Source organism: Schistocerca cancellata, chromosome 3 (genome assembly GCF_023864275.1).
Source record: "Schistocerca cancellata isolate TAMUIC-IGC-003103 chromosome 3, iqSchCanc2.1, whole genome shotgun sequence".
In the NCBI taxonomy this organism is placed as follows: Eukaryota; Metazoa; Arthropoda; class Insecta; order Orthoptera; family Acrididae; genus Schistocerca; species Schistocerca cancellata.
This window is the reverse complement of record NC_064628.1, coordinates 282,060,015-282,082,220: the sequence shown is the minus strand read 5'-3', so window position 1 is coordinate 282,082,220 and position 22,206 is coordinate 282,060,015. Positions and strand designations below refer to the sequence as shown.

Sequence of the window (22,206 nt, the reverse complement as noted above, 5' to 3'; positions counted from 1 at the left end):
ATGTTAAGTTACTCTCTTATAACATTATTTTGTGTTTGATCTCTGAGTGTAGATGCTTTAAATTTCCTTAAATACATCATTCCAGAAATGTTAGTTCCGGTTTATTGTCACATGCCGTTCTACTGCGTTTGCAAAAACGTGTCATACACTTAATTGCAATACGGCACTGTTGATCTTGCTCATGACCCACCCGAGAGTACGAAAGGTATCCCACAAATTAATGACTTCTGATACTAATAGCAAGTTCAGCTGTTCGACAGCGCCTGTCGAGCGTTGGTAATGTGTGCGTATAGTTGATAAATGGTCTGTTACCACTTTCACATTCAACTGTAGCACTATGAAATACAGCTTTCTGCGTGTGTTTTATAATATGATAAGTCAGTGACGTGAATTTCGCAAGTGTCATGAATATATCCAGCAACCGTTCTTAAAAAGTTAACATCGTGGCCCCTTACCAAGCTTTGAATCGTTCGTCATCCGTGCTCTAACCCATACTCCATTGTGTCGAATACTTCATCTCGTTTTGCCGTGGGATCTAAGCAGAATGAACTGAAATTTTGCGTCCGGATCGCTGTGTCTGTGAGAAGCAGGCCAAGCTGCAAACCAAGCAAGTGGAACCATTTACATTCCAGCCAGATGTCGGCTAGAGAATCCACAATGAGTTCCTGTGCGCCCAGCGCGAGTACATTGCAGCTGTGTCAATCGGTAAAGACAATACATTACTTCTGGAAAACCTATATCGAGTGTTCGATATAGCTCTGGAGAGCCCGCTATATTTTCCCACAAAATACACAAGTAAACAGCGCCACAACGAGGAATAGAAATAATGCTTGCCCAAATGTCAGGTACCAGCAGCAACCATGTTCACGAAACTTCCTGGCAGATTAAAATTGTGTGCCGGACCGAGACTCGAACTCGGGACGAAATCGAGTTCGAGTATCGGTCCGGCACACTGTTTTAATTTGAAAGGAAGTTTAATATCAGCGCACACTCCACTGCAGAGTGAAAATCTCATTCTGGAAACATCCCCAAGGCTGTGGTAAGCCATGTCTTCGCAATATCCTTTCTTCCAAGTGTGCTAGTTCTGCAAGGTTGACACAAAAGCTACTGTAAAGTTTGGAAGGTAGGAGACGAGATACTGGCAGAATTGAAGCTGTGAGGACGGGTCGTGAGTCGTGCTTGGGTAGCTCAGACGGTACAGCACTTGCCCGCGAAAGGTAAAGGTCCCGAGTTCGAGTCTCGGTCCGGCACGCAGTTTAAATCTGCTAGGAAGTTTCATATCAGTGCACACTCCGCTGCAAAGTGAAAATCTCATTCTGGAACCATGTACACGTTGAGTTCAGAATTGCTGTGTATCCTGTTTCAGAAATGAAAACTCGAACAAACCATTGGAAAAATATACTTACATTTGACACTACCGATGTTCGTGAATATTTCATGATTTAATCACTTTGAGTATTTGTAACTTTACTCATACCTTCACCGTTTTCATGTTAGCTTTTTCGGCTGTAAGTCTCAAAACACATCCTAGTTTCATAATTTTACTCAAGTCATCGGCAGGGATACACTATAGCGTACGCTAATAGCTAAACCCACTGATTTATTCTGCTTTCCAGTTCAGTTATAACAACCAAACAGCTGCAGGATAGAGATTTATTGAAATCCTTGACCACGGTTTCGGTATATCTAGATATACCTTCATCAGAAGCAAAAGTACACCTGAACAGGGAGACACCATGATTAGCAAAAAAACTTAGCAACATAACGGAGATAGTTCGTTTTTACTAGTATGTATCCTAGTCTTTAATTTGCGTGAGATTCTCGCACATAACACTAGTGCTCTCTCTCGTTAGATGGGTTCCTTAGCGCAAGCTTCACCTCCTTGACACTAGGACACAGACATATTGGTGTTCATATTTTCTATTGTATGTAGGAGTTTTAAATGGTTCTGATATGTTCTATTTATTAAGACAGAGGGTTTGAATTTAGCACAACCTTTAAATTTTGACGTGCATGAGTATGTATCCCTGGGTTTTAATGTGCACGAGTGTCTCGCGTGTACCAGAAGTGCCCTCTGTCGGTGAAACTGTCTGCCCTAGTGCTTCCACACCCTCTTCAAGCTAATTACTGATAATATGCCGTGTTCGCATATACCATCTGTCCATAATTATGCTGTACAGATGGAGGTGAATTTTAACTATCGACAACGCCTTTGGGACGATTGTTTTATGCGCCACCACTGCAGGATGTGATTTTAGTAAGCGATAAAAGTTTTTGTGCTTGTAATACTTGGGTAATTTTCAGTTACTAAAAAATATAAGTGTTTGTCTTTTTTTTCACCCACTGGTATCTCCCTTCCTCTCCACCCCCAACCAGTTGCCGCGCCTTTACCGTTGTGTCCCACCCTCTCTCCATCTCCACACCCTTCATCTCCTTTCCCAACGCAACTTCCACCGTCTACCCCTCCCAGATGATGAGCTTCGCCCTGACATCTATCCTTCCTACCAACTCTAAGCCCATCTTCCTGCCTCCTCCTCAGGGCTCCCTCTCCTCGCCCTCCCTCCTCCTGAGCGGCTTCCCCCTCCTACTCCCCCTCCATCTCTCGTGCCTCCTTTCAGTGTCTCTGCGCTCCCTCCTGCCCTGTCTTCCCTCTTCGTCTCCCACCCCACGTGTCTCCTGCCTCTTCGTGTACCCACTGCTGCCCTCCTCTCTTCATCCCGCCGCTTCCCCTGCTGCCCCTTTCTCTCCCCTCCTTTTCCATCCTCTCTGCCCTTTCCCTCGGCAGGTCCCGCCTGGCAGTTTTATTCTTCGTCATGTGTGCTACAAGTGGGTTTTAAGTGTGTTGTTCTTGAGTGTTTTTACTACTGTGTCCGACTTTTAACGTGTGCATGTCCATTCATTGTCTTCTCTGAGTTTTGACGAATTGCCAACTGTGTTTTTTAACTTTCTGGTGACTTTTTTTAACTGTCCTCCATGAACGTCTCCGTGTTAGTCTATATTTTTTACCTCCATTTTCTCCCATAATTCTTTTTTAGTCTCCCTTTATCGCCTTATGTATGTACCACTTTATTCTTATTTTAAGTTCATGTCACTCGGCTGAAGAGCGGCGGATTGTGCTACTGACAGCCCTCCCCTGCCCATATGGGGCAGGGGAATGAAATCACAATAAAGAAAAAAAAATTTGTTTTTTTTCTATCTCAGTTATAATGCTAAGATTTTTTGCTAATGAAGGTCTCTCCCTGTTCAGGTGTATTTTTGCTCCTGATGAAGGTATATTTAGATATAGCGAAACCGTGGTCAAGGATTTCTATAAATCTTATGGCTGTTATCATTTACCATGAAGATTTTGAACAGTTGCTGCTTCAGCTACATTTAAAATTTTGTTACGGAGATGTTTCAGAAACTCAAATGGGAACCCATGGAGGGAAGGCGACGTTGTTTTCGAGGAACTCTATGGCGACAATTAGAGAATCCGCATTTGCAGCTTACTGCCGAACGATTCTTCTGACGCCAACATGCATTAGGCGTAAGGACCACGAATATAATATTCGTAATCTCAGGGCTTATACGGAGTCAGGTCGACAGTTTTTTTTCCTCGTTCTATTTTAGAGTGTCATTGGAAAGGTAACAACCAGTAGTGGTACAGGGTACATTCTGCCACGCATCGTACAGTGGTTTGAGGAGTATCTATGTAGATGCAGATGTAGTTGTAGAATTTTAGCCTTTGGCCATTTTCATTTACCTTGAGATACTGGATAATATCGTCAATTAGCAGATGCAGGTGTCGTAGGGTCATTCAAAAATTCATAGCAAATACGGACCAAGGACCAAGGGAAATTATCGTAGACGAATTTAGTCTTTTCACTATTGTTGAGATTGTGTACTCGTACATGGCAGCAGCTTTGATGTAATGAAAGCTATTTGGAGTTTGTGACTTTCAAATTCAAGAGTACCATATGGCGGTTTACCCCAAGCAGATTTTATTATTCGATGTCGGCATTCTGCTATCTATTTCTAAGACAAGTCGAATAGTAAAGACAGTTTCTTTTAAAAAAAGAAACTTTAATTGGAACACATTGTAACATTAATTCTGTACATAATCTTCCTGAACGTCTGCGATCAACGTCTGTGCTCTCATCCTGTTCTTGGAAAGCTTTCCAGTTTTGTCCAATAATTGCAAGAAACTTTGTAGCAGCATTAACATACACTCTTGAACCGTCTCCACAGCCTCATAAAAGGGTCAGGTGTATGTGAATTCCTAAGGGACCAAACTGCTGAGGTCATCGGTCCCAAGACTTACACACTACTTAAACTAACTTACGCTAAGAACAACACACACACCCATGCCCGAGGGAGGACTCGAACCTCCGGCGGGAGTGGCCGCGCAGTGCGTGACATGACGCCTCAAACCCCACGGCTACTCCGCGCGGCCACAACCTCATCATCCAACGAAAACTTGGTATCATGCAGACGCTCCTTGTAGCACGAAAAAGGTGAATTTCACTCGGAACTAGGGCAAGACTACACAGTGGGTGCTCCAGCAGCTCAAAATCAAGACTTTGTGCAGTTACAACGAGGCCAAAAGTGGTTATCTGCAAAGTGCATTGGAATTCATCAAAAGTGGTGTTTTTATTTTTTTCCATCTATTTCTTAACTGATAAAAAGTGAGTCTTTTTTAGTAACAGGTCTAGTCAAATCTTAAACTGGCTATTAGAGAGAGAGTGTGTGTGTATTGCAACGATGAACGGATTACTACAAACCGTGCTTAGTTTTTAACTTTGTGCTAGACGGACGCAAATTAATAACATCAGAACAGATATTTTAACCAAGGAGTTTTCTGCATTTAGTAGTTACAGCAAGACCTGATAAAATTAATTCACTTTGCGAGTATACGCCACAATATTGTCCTGAGACGCAGAACACGCCATCTCTCATGCTTGATAAGGCGCCGATAAGAGATTTTAGTCACATGAGCTACTGACTACCGACAAAGATTTCTGTTGTTGAGATCATCCTTAAATCGGTACATAAATGATTCACATTTTTCTGCATCAGAGCATTACGAAGCGTAAATATTGTCATTTGACGCAGAAAACATATTGTCATAGCCACGATAAGCTTTCTGCCGAACTACATATATCGCTCATCAGCCTTTGGTAGTTTTCAGTTGTATGTGCGCGTGGTTCCAGTGTCTAGAAACGTAGCGTAAGAATATATGCTATCACTATACATTTTAAGTCGTGAAACATGTTTTTGTCGCTTTTACTAATTTCTGTACAGAATATTGCAATTGCGGAGACAGTACTTATTGCTGTTATAACATGTTCCAATTGATAGCGCCTCTTTTCATTTGTTGTTGTTGTGGTCTTCAGTCCTGAGACTGGTTTGATGCAGCTCTCCATGCTACTCTATCCTGTGCAAGCTTCTTCATCTCCCAGTACCTACTGCAGCCTACATCCTTCTGAATCAGCTTAGTGTATTCATCTCTTGGTCTCCCTCAACGATTTTTAACCTCCACGCTGCCCTCCAATACTAAATTGGTGATCCCTCGATGTCTCAGAACTTATCCTACCAACCGATCCCTTCTTCTAGTCAAGTTGTGCCACAAGTTCCTCTTCTCCCCAATTCTATTCAGTACCTCCTCATTAGTTATTTGATCTACCCATCTAATCTTTAGCATTCTTCTGTAGCACCACATTTCGAAAGCTTCTATTCTCTTCTTGTCTAAACTATTTATCGTCCACGTTTCACTTCCATACATGGCTACACTCCATACGAATACTTTCAGAAACGACTTCCTGACATTTAAATCTATACTCGATGTTAACAAATTTTTCTTCTTCAGAATCGCTTTCCTTCCCATTGCCAGTCTACATTTTTATCCTCTCTACTTCGACCATCGTCAGTTATTTTGCTCCCCAAATAGCAAAACTCCTTTACTACTTTAAGTGTCTCATTTCCTAATCTATTTCCCTCAGCATCACCCAATTTAATTCGACTACATTCCATTATCCTCGTTTTGCTTTTGTTGATGTTCATCTTATACCCTCCTTTGAAGACATTGTCCATTCCGTTCCACTGCTCTTCCAAGTCCTTTGCTGTCTCTGACAGAATTACAATGTCATCGGCGAACCTCAAAGTTTTTATTTCTTTTGTTTCCTTTATTGCTTGCTCAGTACACAGATTGAACAACATCGGGGATAGGCTACAACCCTGTCACACTCCCTTCCCAACCACTGCTTCTCTTTCATGCCCCTCGACTCTTATAACTGCCATCTGCTTTCTGTACAAATTGCAAATAGCCTTTCGCTCCCTGTATTTTACCCCTGCCACCTTCAGAATTTGAAAGAGAGTATTCCAATCAACATTGTCAAAAGGTTTCTCTAAGTCTACAAATGCTAGAAATGTAGGTTTGCCTTTCCTTAATCTTTCTTCTAAGATAAGTCGTAGGGTCAGTATTGCCTGACGTGTTCCAACATTTCTACGGAATCCAAACTGATCTTCCCCGAGGTAGGCTTCTATCAGTTTTTCCATTCGTCTGTAAGGAATTCGCGTTAGTATTTTGCAGCTGTGACTTATTAAACTGATAGTTCGGTAATTTTCACGTCTGTCAACACCTGCTTTCTTTGGGATTGGAATTATTATATTCTTCTTGAAGTCTGGGGGTATTTCGCCTGTCTCATACATCTTGCTCACCAGATGGTAGAGTTTTGTCAGGACTGGCTCTCCCAAGGCTGTCAGTATTTCTAATGGAATGTTGTCTACTCCGGGGGCCTTGTTTCGACTCAGGTCTTTCAGTGTTCTGTCAAACTCTTTACGCAGTATCATATCTCCCATTTCATCTTCATCTACATCCTCTTCCATTTCCATAATATTGTCCTCAAGTACATCGCCGTTGTATAGACCCTCTATATACTCCTTCCATCTTTCTGCTTTCCCTTCTTTGCATAGAACTGGGTTTCCATCTGAGCCTTTGATATTCATATAAGCGGTTCTCTTTTCTCCAAAGGTCTCTTTAATTTTCCTGTAGGCAGTATCTATTTTACCCCTAGCGATACATGCCTCTACATCCTTACATTTGTCCTCTAGCCATCCCTGCTTAGCCATTTTGCACTTTCTGTCGATATCATTTTTGAGACGTTTGTATTCCTTTTTGCCTGCTTCATTTACTGCATTTTTATATTTTCTCCTTTCATCAATTAAATTCAATATTTATTCTGTTACCCAAGGGTTTCTACTAGCCCTCATCTTTTTACCTATTTGATCCTCTGCTGCCTTCACTATTTCATCCCTCAAAGCTACCCATTCTTCTTCTACTGTATTTCTTTCCCCCATTCCTGTCAATTGTTCCCTTATGCTCTCCCTGAAACTCTTTACAACCTCTGGTTCTTTGAGTTTATCCAGGTCCCATCTCCTTAAATTCCCACCTTTTTGCAGTTTCTTCAGGTTTAATCTACAGCTCATAACCAATAGATTGTGGTCAGAGTCCACATCTGCCCCTGGAAATGTCTTACAATTTAAAACCTGGTTCCTAAATCTCTGTCTTACCATTATATAATCTATCTGATACATTTTAATAACTCCAAGGTTCTTCCATGTATACAACCTTCTTTCATGATTCTTGAACCAAGTGTTAGCTATGATTAAGTTATGCTCCGCGCAAAATTCTACCAGACGGTTTCCTCTTTCATTTCTTAGCCCCAATCCATATTCACCTGCTACGTTTCCTTCTCTCCCTTTTCCTACTGACGAATTCCAGTCACCCATGACTATTAAATTTTTGTCTCCTTTCACTACCTGAATAATTTCTTTTATCTCATCATACATTTCATCAATTTCTTCATCATCTGTCGAGCTAGTTGGATATAAACTTGTATTACTGTAGTAGGCGTGGGCTTCGTGTCTATCTTGGCCACAATAATGCGTTCATTATGCTGTTTGTAGTAGCTTACTAGCATTCCTATTTTCCTATTCATTATTAAAACGACTCCTGCATTACCCCTATTTGATTTTGTATTTATAACCCTGTATTCACCCGACCAAATGTCTTGTTCCTCCTGCAAACGTAGTTCACTAATTCCTGCTATATCTAACTTTAACCTATCCATTTCCCTTTTTAAATTTTCGAACCTACCTGCTCGATTAAGGGATCTGACATTCCATGCTCCGATCCGTAGAACGCCAGTTTTCTTTCTCCTGATAACGACGTCCTCTTGAGTAGTCCCCGCCCGGAGATCCGAATGGGGGACTATTTTACCTCCGGAATATTTTACCCAAGAGGACGCCATCATCATTTAATCATACAGTAAAGCTGCATGCCCTCGGGAAAAATTACGGCTGTAATTTCCCCTTGCTTTCAGCCGTTCGCAGTACCAGAACAGCAAGGCCATTTTGGTTAGTGCTACAAGGCCAGATCAGTCAATCATCCAGACTGTTGCCCCTGCAACTACTGAAAAGGCTGCTGCCCCTCTTCAGGAACCACACGTTTGTCTGGCCTCTCAACAGATAGCCCTCCGTTGTGGTTGCACCTACGGTACGGCTATCTGTATCGTTGAGGCACGTAAGCCTCCCCACCAACGGCAAGGTGCATGGTTCATGGGGGGACGTCTTTTCATTAATTCTTCACATTTACAGCTTATTATTTAGGAAGCTGAAATAGGTCATATATATAACATTTTTTGAATATAAATGATAAATAATTTATTCACGGTAAAAGAAATAAATTTAGTTCTGTTTTTGTTTATGTATTTGGGTGCGCCTAAACTGTGTATGGTTGTTTCTGCTACTGGATTCGTTCTCATACTACTCCGGTCAACAGCCGTTGTCTGCTGGGTTCCTTGGATATAAGGCAGCACGTCAGCAGCGTTTCCAATGTAACAAGCGATTCCACGAGTCACTTTAATATCTTAGAATCGATACTTCCATTATTACTTGCACCATGTGGTGTAAATTCTTCAAAAACCATTTCATTCCGTGTCGCCGATTTCAGTTTTATTCCCTCCGTCTGTTGAATGTGTTGTCTAGCCATGACGGAAGCCCGATGACGTGCGCTTGAATGCCGCCTGAAGTCTTCCTTTGCGTTCCAGGATACTACGGCTTCAGTATCGTCCGAGACGTGGCAAGTTGACTCGTTCCTCAGTGCTGCTTCAGGGTCCAGAACCCTTAATGCCTGACGCCCATTACCCGATGCTTCTTCGTACAGCCCGCAGTGCCGCAATGTCTGTCCCTGAGTGCCCACACCGCCGCAGACGCAGCTGTCATTCATCTGTCTTTTGATTTTGTATGGATACGTACCATAAGCACCATAGCCGGTCTGGTAATGTATCAGTGCACTCGACGAGTTAAGAAATCCCGTTTTTAGTCTCTCTGTGATGTTAGGGAGAAATTCGTATATTCTTCTCTCCGTACTGAAGTGTCCTATTTATTTTGTCACAGTTACGACATACGTAATTGTATTAACTTTGTATTAGCCTCGGTTCCGAGTAACTTTCATACTTCTATTTGACTGTCTTTCTTTAACCAAGAACGGGCTCTCCTTTTCCTGACTTCCTAGTCCAGTGCGTAAACCCCTTGAATTTCTAACAGTGTATCATTCAGAGAGTGCAGTAGGCGCGACCATTAAATCTTAGTGGCACTCCTCTTTAAACTCTTCCGGCTAATGAAGCTGGCTGCCGAATTGGTACTTCTATTCCCGTCAGGAACAATTTCGTTCTCTCTAATAATATGGAATATATGGCTATTACCAATACCTTGACAGTGTTTTCCCTGATTCTTTAGTTTTAAGCTCCTTGAGGAAACCTCTTCTTTGGGTATTTTCAGTGGTCTTCATTTTGTAAATGAACAAACGTTTAAAAAATAGAACACAGAAATGGCCCACGTGCTTGTTTTATGCCCGTCACTACACTTGTTGCCGAGATGTTCTTTCACGTACTGTCCTCCCTTAGGGCAGCTGTAGAAAGTAGTAATTTTTTACAGGTACCAGTATCTTCTGTATGTCATCACTTTGCATTACGATCAAAAAGTTTCCATTCTAAGGCCGTACAGTCTGGAACGGGCATGCCAATCAGGCAAAACCACCGTGAGCTTTGAGACAATCATCCCTCCTACGTACCAGGTTGAAGATATCCGTTTGGCTATAACTCCATGTCCTGCTGTGTGAACAAGTCCGTAACTGTTTGCTACACATCCTTGTCCGACAGGAACCGTCGACTCTTCGAGGCCTTTCTTAAGTGACCTAGGTAGCAATAATCGCACTCACTTGATCGGGTGTAATTGATGCAGATGGCCTTCCACATCGACCAGCGTCTTGCGTTGAATGCGACAAGCATGAAACTAGGCTTACCATTCCACAATGGTGCTTTTCGACAGGTGTGTTGCCCCATAACATTCTCCATTCTATGAATGCGTAGTGCCTGTTCTTTCGGATCCACACATTCAAATAATTTGATAGGCCTAGCTGGGCAATGAATCCACCTTCTTTGATGCGGATGTACAAATACGTCCGATCTCCTGTGGGAAACTCACAAGAGGGGATATGGAGGAAATGGACAGGGTCTACGGATAGGTGGCGCTCGATGGAAGTGTAGATCGACCATGAGGTGAGCCGAGATTGTGTATTGTGTATTAAACCAGGGACCTAGAAACGACCGGGAGGCTTCGTCCTACTGTGGCCCTCAGTGGTCCACCACCCCACAACAGGCCACAGAAAACCACACATCCCACCGCCACCCCACACCGAACTCAAGGTTTGTGTGCGGTTCGGTAATGGTGATGGAAATAAAGGGTGATGGTAATATAGATTGATGAGATGCTCTGGTTGTTTCCAAGGGAAGTCGGAATTGCTTATCTGCTATGATTGTAATTTGGTTCATCACGTTTGTACGTTTCCTGCCAGCTTCCTCTACATGATGTGCAAAATTGCACAACCATCCAGGTATACTTCGACATATGTCGTTACTACGCTTCTTCTAATCGTTACGGAGTTTAATTTTATTTGAGGTTTCATTTCTAGGTTACCTTCCAGCAGAAGGTGCATAGTTTTGTGAGCTACTGGTGATAATGTGACACTTCGATATTATCCTTCAAGTTTATGCAGCGCTGCATTATATTAGCTATCTATAATTCGTCATCAATTGCGACGAGCAACAAATCATCTGAAAATCCTACCAGTCCTCTTACTTTACTGATGTCTTGTAAATTCTGTAACATGGGCGCCAATGTTGCAGCCTAAAACTTTGGGCCACACACTGATCACTTTGGACAGGCATTCGGTACTTTTTGTATGTCCATCCTTCTGATTATTGATCTGCAGGGCATCAGCCATCCACTTACGTAATGGAACGAAAAACCTGCAGAAGTCGTTTCAGTGTTACTTTATTATATTACCAGCAGTTTCGCTGACTGATTACACCATCTTCGGGCTTAACTGACGCTGAGGGGGTGAACTCTAGTTGTATACACGATCCCATCAGTGGCCAACATCTACGAACTGGCTTCCGTAGAATGCTGTAACAGTGATGGTCTTCGTCATTTCCTTCCCTAGTCATATTAAAGATGCATATTCCCCGCGGCAATAGTTTCTCGGGCAGTTGTTCAGCACCTCTGGACAGTTCAACTCCATAAAGTGATCAAAGAGAGACAACCATCATACACTATGTGATCAAAAGTATCCGTACACCCCGAAAAACATACGTTTTTCATACTAGGTCCAGGTGCTCCATATCAGAGACCTCAATAGTCATTAGACATCGTGAGAGAGCAGAATGGGGCGCTCAGCGGAACTCACGGACTTCGGACGTGGTCAGATGATTGGGTGTCACTTGCGTCACACGTCTGTACGCGAGTTCTCCACACTCCTGAACATCCCTAGGTCCACTGTTTCCGATGTGTTAGTGAAGTGGAAACGTGAAGGGACACGTATAACACAAAAGCGTACAGGCTGACCTCGTCTGTTGACTGACAGAGACCGCCGACAGTTGAAGAGGGTCGTAATGTGTAACAGACAGACATCTATCCAGACCATCATACAGGAATTCCAAACTGCATCAGGATCCACTGCAAGTACTATGACGGTTAGGCGGCAGTTGAGAAAACTTGGATTTCTTGGTCGAGCCACTGCTGGTGAGCCAGAGTGTAAGGAGCGTAAACATTGGACGATTGAACTGTGGAAAAAAGTTGTGTGGAGTGACGAATCACGGTACACGATGTGGTGATTCGATGGCAGGGTGTGGGTTTGGCGAATGCCCGGTCAACGTCATCTGCCAGCGTGTGTAGTGCCAACAGTAAAATTCGGAGGCGGTGGTGTTATGGTGTGGTCGCGTTTTTCATGGAGGGGGCTTACACCCCTTGTTGTTTTGCGTGGCACTATCACAGCACAGTCCTACAGTGATGTTTTAAGCATCTTCTTGCTTCCCACTGTTGAAGAGGAATTCGAGGATGGCGACTGCATCTTTCACCACGATCGAGCACATGTTCGGCCTGTGGCTGCGTGGTTATAGGACAGTCACATCCCTGTAATGGACTGGCCTGCACAGAATCCTGACGTGAATCCTACACAACACCTTCGGGAAGTTGTGGTTCGCCGACTTCGTGCCTGGCCTCACCGACCGACAGCGATACCTCTCCTCAGTGCAGCACTCCGTAAAGAATGGGCTGCCATTCTCCAAGAAACCTTCCAGGACCTGGTTGAACGTATGCCTGGGAGAGTGGAAGCTGTCATCAAGACTAAGGGTTGGCCAACATAATACTGAATTCCAGCGTTACCAATCGAGGGTGTCACGAACTTGTAAGACATTTTCAACCAGGTGTCCGGATACTTCTGATCACATAGTGTATGTTATAGAAAGCGCCAGTAGTATCGATCATCATCACTAGAGCGTAAGTGGAATGAGTTCTGTCAATAGCGAGGTCGATTTATTAATTTATCTTCTGTTGACATGCCTTTTCTAAACTTGTAGCTTACTGATGAGGGCTCATCCCATGTAACAGTCTGTGATCTTTTAGCCTGTTGCATAACAGTTTTTCAGATATCTTACCGAGAACTTTCATAAGACAAATTGGTCTCTGGGATTTGGGTATCATCAGATACTTCCTTGCCGGTTATTGATAATCACTACCTCAGTATTCTTCCACGATGCAGCGGTCTTTCCTTGGTAGAGACACTCGCTGTGCGATCACATAAGGCTTTTATTACTTCGACAGAGAGTCCATTCGATCTTGGGGATTTTTTCTTTCTTAATCCACAAATTATTTTCATAATTTCTACGTGTGAGAAGAGTGCAAACAAGCTTCTACTTTAAATAGTCTTCCCATAAGATTGTTCCTGACATGCGCCGATATTGTTCCCCGACTTCTCCGTCACCAGGAAGCGACGTATCCATCACACCTACATCTCCTTGCATGCCCCGCAAGCCACCCTACAGTACCACTACCATCCCTACTAGTCATTTCCTCGGCTGTTCCGCTAGCGAGTGGAGCGAGAGAAAACTATCTGTATGCCACCGTACGAGGCCTAATTTCTCTTACCTTGTCTATATGATCCTCCCACGAAATGTACGTTGGCGGCAGTAAAATCGTTCTGCAGTCAGCTTCCGTGTCTGCTACTTAAATTCTCTCAACAATGTTCCGATAAACGAACGTCGTTTTCCCTCCAGGAATTCTCTTTTTACACGAAGAATCTCCGAAACACTCACCTGCTGTTCCAACTTACGGGTAAAAATCTAGCAGCAGGTTTCTGAATTGCTTCGATGTCTTCCCTTAATCTGAACTGTTTGGGATGGGTCGCACAAGTGTTCTACACACGGGCTCTTTTATAGGTGAATTACACTTTCCTAAAATTCTCCCAATAAACAAAAGTCGCCCATTCGCCACCCCTACTACCGTCTTTACGAGCTCGTTCCATTTCATCCCGCTTTACAACGTTATGGCAGCTAACTGTTACCAACTTTCTGTTACCGTCTCACCATTTCTTTTGACCTTGAGGTTGGTGATCGTATATTTTAGAAGATTATTTTTTATGAATTTCCCCCTGGATCAATTTCTGAGTTAGGCTCCACAAATTGTTTTCATCGCTCTATTTTTTTCCACAACGCTTCCTTAAAACGTTGTTTAACATGTCTGTACCCATGCACCCTTCGGATTCTAGCCTCTTAGGCCACCCTGCTTTGGCATACCTTGCTGGCTCTTGTTTCACATCTTAATTCCTGCAGCTGCTTGGTCCAGATACAAGGCACTCCTTTAGATGGACCTCTCCTGATGCATAGCGACGCCACCATTTCTCTGTGTACAGCCACTGCTAGTTCTTGCGCTTTAACATCTACAGCATCACGCAACGATGGGCTTCCTGGACACCAAAACGCCCTACTCAGTTCTTCCCAGTTAGCCTTCTTCATGTAGTTGGGTCTTATGCGTACGATTTTAGTGTTTTGAAGTTCGTTCCAGTGATGGTATAGTACATGATATTGTCGTCACTCTGTCATTCCACTCTCAACCTCCAGCGCCTCACATGAGACTCCGCTGCCACATCTGCTAGTTTAGCGTCTATATTTGACGTTTTTCCGACCTTCCCTTTGTAGACTGGTGGATTCCGAGGTGTTTTAAATACCTGTAGGTTGAGTTCCATGATGACCTCTTCTGTTTGCCCTCCACGTCCTTCAATCAGGCGGCTATGCCACAATACAGACTTCACGTTTGCATCAGTGGCGTACACAAGAGGTTTAATTCGTCCTAGTTGACTAATATCCTTTAATCTTAGCAGATAATCACGAAATTGGGAATAATGGGAAATTACTATGCAACTCTCCCGTCTGATTAACATTTTCGCACAGATTACGTGTTCTGAACAATACTGTTATATTTTTGTCGCCATAATGGCCTTCTTAAATATTATTACTGCTGTCATAGGACGTTGAACTAGGATGATTATCTGTGCAGTTAACTGCATAGGAGTCGTCTGTAGCCCTACGTTATTCGACCACGTGTCGTTACAATGTACTGTGTCTATAAGAAAGTGGTATACTGTTTGATGTTGTTCATGCCGTGTGAGAAGTTCATGTGAAAAATTTCGGTGGCGATACTTAATAGGCAGGTCATTATCTCTTCATCTACATTTACATGATCAACTGAAATTCACAATTATGTGCCTGGCAGAGGGTTCACTGAATTATCTTCAAGCAATTTCTCTATCTTTCCATTCTAACATCGCGTGAGAGAAACGAGCACTTAAACCTTTCCGTGCGAACTCTTATTACGATACTCATTTTTCCCTACACATTTTCGCATTCTGAGGAGAAAGATGATGATTAAAATTCTGTGGAAAGATCTCGCCGCGACGAACGACATCCATGTTTTAATGACTGCCGGCCCTACTCGTGCAACAACCGTAGCACTCACTCTCCTATTTCGCGATGACAGAAAACAAGTTGCCCTTCTCTCAACTTTTTTGATGTCTCCCGTCAATACTCTCTGATGCGGATCTCACAATGCGCAGCAGTACTCCAGAAGAGGACGGATAAGCGTAGTGTAGGCAGTCTTGTTAGTAGATGTCTTGTATCTTCTAGGAGTTTTACTGACAAAACGCAGTCTTTGGTTAGCTGTCCCGGCTACTTATCTATGTGATCGTTCCAATTTAAGTTATTCGAAATTTTAATCCCTAAATATTCATTTGGATTCACAGCCTTTAGATTTGTGTGATTTATTGTGTGACCGAAATTTAGCGGATTGCTATAGGTATTCATATGGATGACTTGACACTTTCCATTATTTAGAGAGAATTACGACTCTTCGTGTCATACAGAACCTTCTTTAATCATTTTGCAATTGGTTTGTAGCTTGTGATGACATAACAAGACGGTAAATGACAGCATCATCTGAAAACAATCTAAGAGGGCTGTTCAGATTGTTTCCTAAATCGCCTACACGTAGAACAGTTCCTTGGGAAACGACAGATATCACTTGTGGCTCAAATGATTCAAATGGCTCTGAGCTCTATGGGACTTAACATCTGAAGTCATCAGTCCCCTAGAACTTAGAACTACGTAAACCTAACTAACCTAAGGACATCACACACATTCATGCCCGAGGCAGGATTCGATCCTGCGACAGTAGCAGTCAGGCGGTTCCGAACTGAAGCGCCTAGAACCGCTCGGCCACCGCTGCCACCGAGCGAGGTGGCGCAGTGGCTAGCACACTGGACTCGCATTCGGGAGGACGACGGTTCAATCCCGCTTCCGGCCATCCTGATTTAGGTTTTCCGTGATTTCCCTAAATCACTCCAGGCAAATGCCGGGATGGTTCCTTCTCCGTCCTTCCCTAACCCGATGAGACCGATGACCTCGCTGTTTGGTCTCTTCCCCCAAACCAACCAACCAACCAACCAACCACCGCGGCCGGCTATCACTGTGTTTTACTCGATGACACTCCGTCGGTTACTAAGAAATGCAACCTTTCTGACAGGAAATTATGAATCCAAACGCACAGCTCATGTCATTGTTGCTTCCAAAATTCTGTCGAAGAGTTACATTCTTCCATTGTGAAAAATCACAAGAAACTTTTTGTTCCGCGGAAATGTTGGAGTGAGAAAGTTATCAACAAAATTTTAGCTATATTTGCAACAAGAAAAGAAAAACGTACTCCAAAGTTGAGACACCGTACTCAGCTAATATAAATGAATAGATAATATTTTTTAACAATACTAGCGAACCCGGCAATGCTTCGCAACTGATAAATATTTATGGGAATTGCATATACATCCTAAGTTCTTTCATCCCCCTCTCTCTTTCCATCTTCTCATACCCCCTCATCTCTCCACACACAGCTTCCTCCCCCCCTCCCCCAACTCTCTGTGCATAACCTCCTCCTACTTCTCGCTGTCCATATCCTTTTACCCCCTCTCTACGTTCATTTCCGACTGAATGTTAAGTAGAGTATCATGTAAAAATTTGAAATATATCCGTAAAGATCTTTTTGAGACTTTTGGTAAGAACGTTTCCGATTTATGTATTACATAAATATTCATATATGTAATATATTACGAATATATATAGCCTATGTCCATCCAAATGTTCATTAGAGCATCGTGTTAGAAGTAAAGGGGTAAGAACTTTCCGATATTGGTGGTAACAACGCTTCCTCCTTTATATGTAACATTTAGACGTGTATATTACATGTAATAAAAATGTATAGCCTTGCTGCCTGTGTTCGTCCTAACGTTAGAGTATTGCGTAAAAACTTGAAGTAAATCTGTCAAGAACTTTTCGATATTTTTCGGTAACAACGTTTTCCTGTTATATATTGCATACGTATTTGTAGATTATATATATAACTTTCAAACTGATTATTTTATTAAGAAACCAAGTGACACCAGAACTGTCAATCTGAACGCAATTCTTTTTATTTTCTTTTCCATACCAAAAATACCATTATCATCCAAAATTAGGAACACAAAAAAAAGAAATCAACCAAACTGGCGGAGCCGTTCTCAAGTGATGATCTGTCACAATGGATTTTAATTTCCGACCTTTCTGGCGCATTTTCCAAAGATTTTCTTTCACACAAACCTTGTTCTGACAATTACTCACACAACAGACAGAAAAATTATCCAAATCTGTCGGGCCGTTATTAACTGATAAGGCAGAAAAACACAAAAGAAGCACCAAACAGATTGGTCAAGACGGTCTCACGTGATGGCCTTTCTTACATGCGGCAATTAACTTCCATTTATATAGATGATCTGCGGTCCGTCACGCACAACAGCATCCAATGATGCTGCAAGCACTTCCTTTTCTGTTAATCATTCGTCATGTATTACATATCCTTCTGAACGTTATCCCACTTCTATTTGTGAGAACGTCTACAGGCTTTCCTCAAAACCAACAGAGACGGATGTGCTTCGCCGTAAGTAAGACGTTCTGTAGTCCACGTGGCGAAAGAAGAATCCTGACAGTTGAAAAGTCTTTGGCGTGGCGGTTTTACGCATCTACCACAACCATTCACATAATGCACACTTGCTTGCATCTCAGTGGCAACGCTTCATTGTTGCCGAAGCAGCAACCTTTAGTGCTTCGCAATTGATAACGCTGCCAGCAGTCGGAGGTTAATCCGTGATCACACGAGACGTATTTCTTATCTGAAGTAGGTTCGTCAGAAGTAGTTTCCAACCTGCTTGATACACAGAAACGAGACGGTCCATTTCACAGAATGTGCCCGTCGTCGTGATTTGCGCCTGCAGAGCTTTCCATCTGCAGCTATCGACTGCATCTGGTTCACAATTCAAACGCTTTGTTCACGGAAATGGACGCGCGTAATAATTGCTACGTTAGGTCTTCTAAAACGCACATTTCCTCCATTGTCTATGTGCTAGCTACTGTCTTTTTGTACTACACACAGGTAAAAACTTCAATGTCCACGAATATGTCACAAAGAAAAAAGTGAAGTTCCATATCCACTCAGTAAGGTCATCAATGTTCAAAGTTCCCATTAAAAATAGTACAAACGTTTTTCATGAAATATAAGAATTATTTGAACATTCTCACTTTTCAGTGAAAAACCAACGTCATTGTTATTAAATCACATCTTTTATTCAGCAGCAGAATTTTTAGAACATTTGGAATACAAGATTTTATAAAAGGGAGTATGAAATATCCTACTGCAAGTAGTGCAAGCTCTCTTGTAGGTAAAGCCAAAACAATCAATTATTTGCTGCAATACTGCTATTAAATTTGCTATCAGTGCATATGTGTACATGTGTGTTTGTGCCTCCCAGTCACACAGAGTATTTATAAAGGAAATTTGTATTCCACGATCTGAAAAGTTTTTCGATGAAAAAATAAATTAATTAATAAATACTGAATTGCGATACAATCGAGCAATGCTATAAAAAGCAGTCTTCCACGTTCACAAAATCGAAAGGCCTCACAGCGCTCTTTTATACATGTACGAGTAACACCAAATGTGGCAAAACATAATTGTACAAGGTGGGGCAAATAAAAGAGGCCCAGTGAACAGAGTTCCAGGGCACAAAGAAAAACACCAGAGGAAAGGATATACGGTACTAACTTGACTATATCAGGTGGTGAAAGTGACCACCAATCATCTGTTTGCACTTTTGGATCCTGATCAGCAAGCTGCTGAAGGCGGATCGAAGCTGGACGCTGGAATTGCTGCAGTCTCATCCGAAATGGTCTGCTGCAGTCCTTGAAGACAATGAGGGTTGTTGTGATACACCCTAGACTTGAGGGCTCCCCACATAAAGTAATCGCACACGGACAGATCAGGTGACCTGGTTGGCCAGCTGGGGCTGCAACCAGGCTGATCTCTGCTAACACCTCTGTCAGATGAGAAGATTGTGTAAATGTACTTCAAGTTTCGGCCGGCTGTATGGGCAGCTGCTCCATCCCGTTGGAAGTAACTGTAGGTCTTTTCCTTCACCGTTAATGCTGCCGCAAATGGTCTCAAAACGTTGGCAATGAAACGCGCAGAAGTGAGCGACTGATGAAAGAAGATGGGACCAACGATGCTGCTTGCAGACACTCTACACCAAACCCCAACCTTCTGATCATGCAACCGTGGTTCGTGGAAGTTACGCAGATTCTCCGCTGGCCATAACCTGTGATATGTGAGCTGGCACAACCACTCAGGTGAAATAGGGCTTCATCAGATATAAAGAACAGATCCAAGTCCAAGCCATTCATCGTTATCTCAGTGAACAGGAACTCACAAAACTGGAGGCGCTGAGGTGCATCTGCTGGTTTTAATGTACAACAGACACACTGTAGAGATGCTTGTGCAGATCCAGGTGGAATATTCGTCCGCATGAAACGCCAGTCTCTTGCGACAGGTGTCGGGTTAATTTGGTGGGATTCCGAAGCATTTTCTCATGAATTGCATTACCACGATGGTACATGCAATCACGGATATACCACTTCTTACAGAGGCTAATCTTACCAATAATCGCACTCCTCACTTATCATTCGCGAACGCAATGGGGAAGAATGAAAATGGCAATCAGGCCCGACGGTATCACCATAAAGTGATTGTGTAGATGTCGACTTGCTCATAAATTCCACTAGGGAAAGTGTGTATAGCGCGAATTAAAGTTAGAGAAAGTGTACTCCGGAAAGTAAGGAAAACTATAACTATTTGGAGATAATGAACAACGTATGAGTTTACGAAGGAAGGAAGGAAGGTTAGGGTCGAACATAACATCGACGACGACGTCCGCAGAGCCGAGGCGCAAGGGTGCTGGGAGTGCATTTTGCAGAGACCATTGCGAAAATTACCTCACGCATTACGGAGAAACTACGAAAGGCCTACCAACTGTATTCAGCAAACATCCTACTTCTTTATTTTGTTACATACGACACCATGCCATTCGTCGAATGAGGTAAAGGACATTTTATAATAAAGAACAATACTTTCAGCGATCGTAGAGCAATAAATGCAAATGTGCGGTTGGTTGTCGATTAAAGAGCGTCATACCCGTACACCAGCGAAAGCTCTTTGCCTCATTGCACCCTTTAAATGTTCTGAATATATCTAATACGAATCATAAAGCCGAATTTAATGATAAGTCTTTAGATCTAATGCCTCGTAATCGGCGGATGAAGTGGTGGTAGAGACTGACAATAGCGACGAGATGGAATCGCTGGGATGTCGGTATAAACAGGGAAACGACATACAGAACAATTATTGTGGTGAATTTAATGCTCATAATACCAGTAGATAACACAACGTATTTTCTGTGTCTAATTACGACTGCTATTGTTGAAGTCTGCTGGGAGTCGCTTCCCCGAACACTGATTTTAAACAAACATTAGTGAATTGCAACACTCTCAAAAAATAACAAAATCGTCTGCGAAAAGCAGCGTCTGGAAGAAGCTGCACAAATATTCAGTGGGATCTCCGCAAGATTTCAAAGTGGTGCGAAGCTAGGCATCTTGCAGTAAAGGTTCAGAACGGCATAAACTGTGCACTTCACAAAACGAAAAATCATACTGTCCTACGAATATAATATCTGTGAGTTACAACGGGAATCGATAAATTCATACAAATATCAGGTGTAACACTTAGTAGGAGCATGGAATGTAACGAACACGTAGACCCAGTCGTGAGTAAGGCAGATAGTGTACTTCGGCTTGTTGGTAGAATACAAGGGAAATGCGCTCACAATTCACCCGTGCGACGCATTTTAAAATATTGCACGAGAGTTTGGGATCCATACCAATAGGACTAGCAGGGAGTATTGAATGTATACAGCGAAGGCCAGCACGAATGTCACACCTTTGACCCGTGGCAGAGTCTCACAGAAACGCTGAAGAACCTGAACAGTAAAAATCTTGAAAGTAGATGCAAACTATCCCAACAACGCCTGCTTAAAAAGTTTTAGGAACCAGCTTTAAATGACGAATCTAGGAATATATTGCAACCACCTGCACAGGGTGAACATGAATAAAACTGACAAACTGCAGGGACAAGGTCAGATTAATTATTATATAGCATGTACAGAGGTATTCAATCAATCATTCTTTTCGCGCTTCATGCGTGAGGGGAATGGGAAGAAGAGCGAAAATAAATAACTGTAAACCTGAAGAGCACATCGTTATGCATTCAGTTTGGATTTTTTTTAAATCATTAAACAACTTAAACGGTTGCGTTGTGAGAACAGTTTTGAATCTTTATTAACGAAACATGTGATCTGCACTATCAGATGTGTAACTAAATTCGTGTAGCTTGAGAAAATATCTACTTGGTGGGGTGATCGAGTGCTCGTCATAAGTCCGTTCTAATGCACGTTAGCTGAAGACGCACGCCACACTCTATTTAGTTATGGACTATCGACTTTCTCGTATCGGTTAAATACGTCAAAAATACTTTAAGAAAATCCGCAAAAATGTTTTCATTTACAAACACTTCATCCAAGACAGTAGCGCAAACTGTTGTTGAGAACTACTTTAGCGCGTACACCTGTCATGTGTTGGAACGCAAGAGGAAGCCGAAGAACCTAGGGGGCAGGCTAATGGGTTAGCAACTGGTTGATTTTGTCCACATTATGGAGGAAACAGTCGTGGAATCATAGTTACGAGACTAGTAACATTCTACTCACTAAACAGTATTGGTTAAAGTTGGATAAACAATATCTCAAACGGGCTATAGGAAGAGTGCAATTCTCTTTCAGTGTATGAAGCTCTGTAGAATGGGAATAGAGTGAAT

The 22,206-nt window shown here is 42.6% G+C and overlaps 1 protein-coding gene across 1 annotated transcript in view; it reads left to right on the top strand.

The window, feature by feature from the left end:
• The first annotated feature begins 5,174 nt into the window (after nt 1-5,174).
• The window catches only part of LOC126176697 (UDP-glucosyltransferase 2-like), a 70,327-nt gene continuing 53,295 nt past the window's right edge, over nt 5,175-22,206 (top strand). Inside the window, exon 1 of the mRNA XM_049923859.1 lies at nt 5,175-5,205. The gene's annotated coding sequence lies outside the window, so the exon portion shown is untranslated. The remainder of the gene's footprint in view (nt 5,206-22,206) is intronic.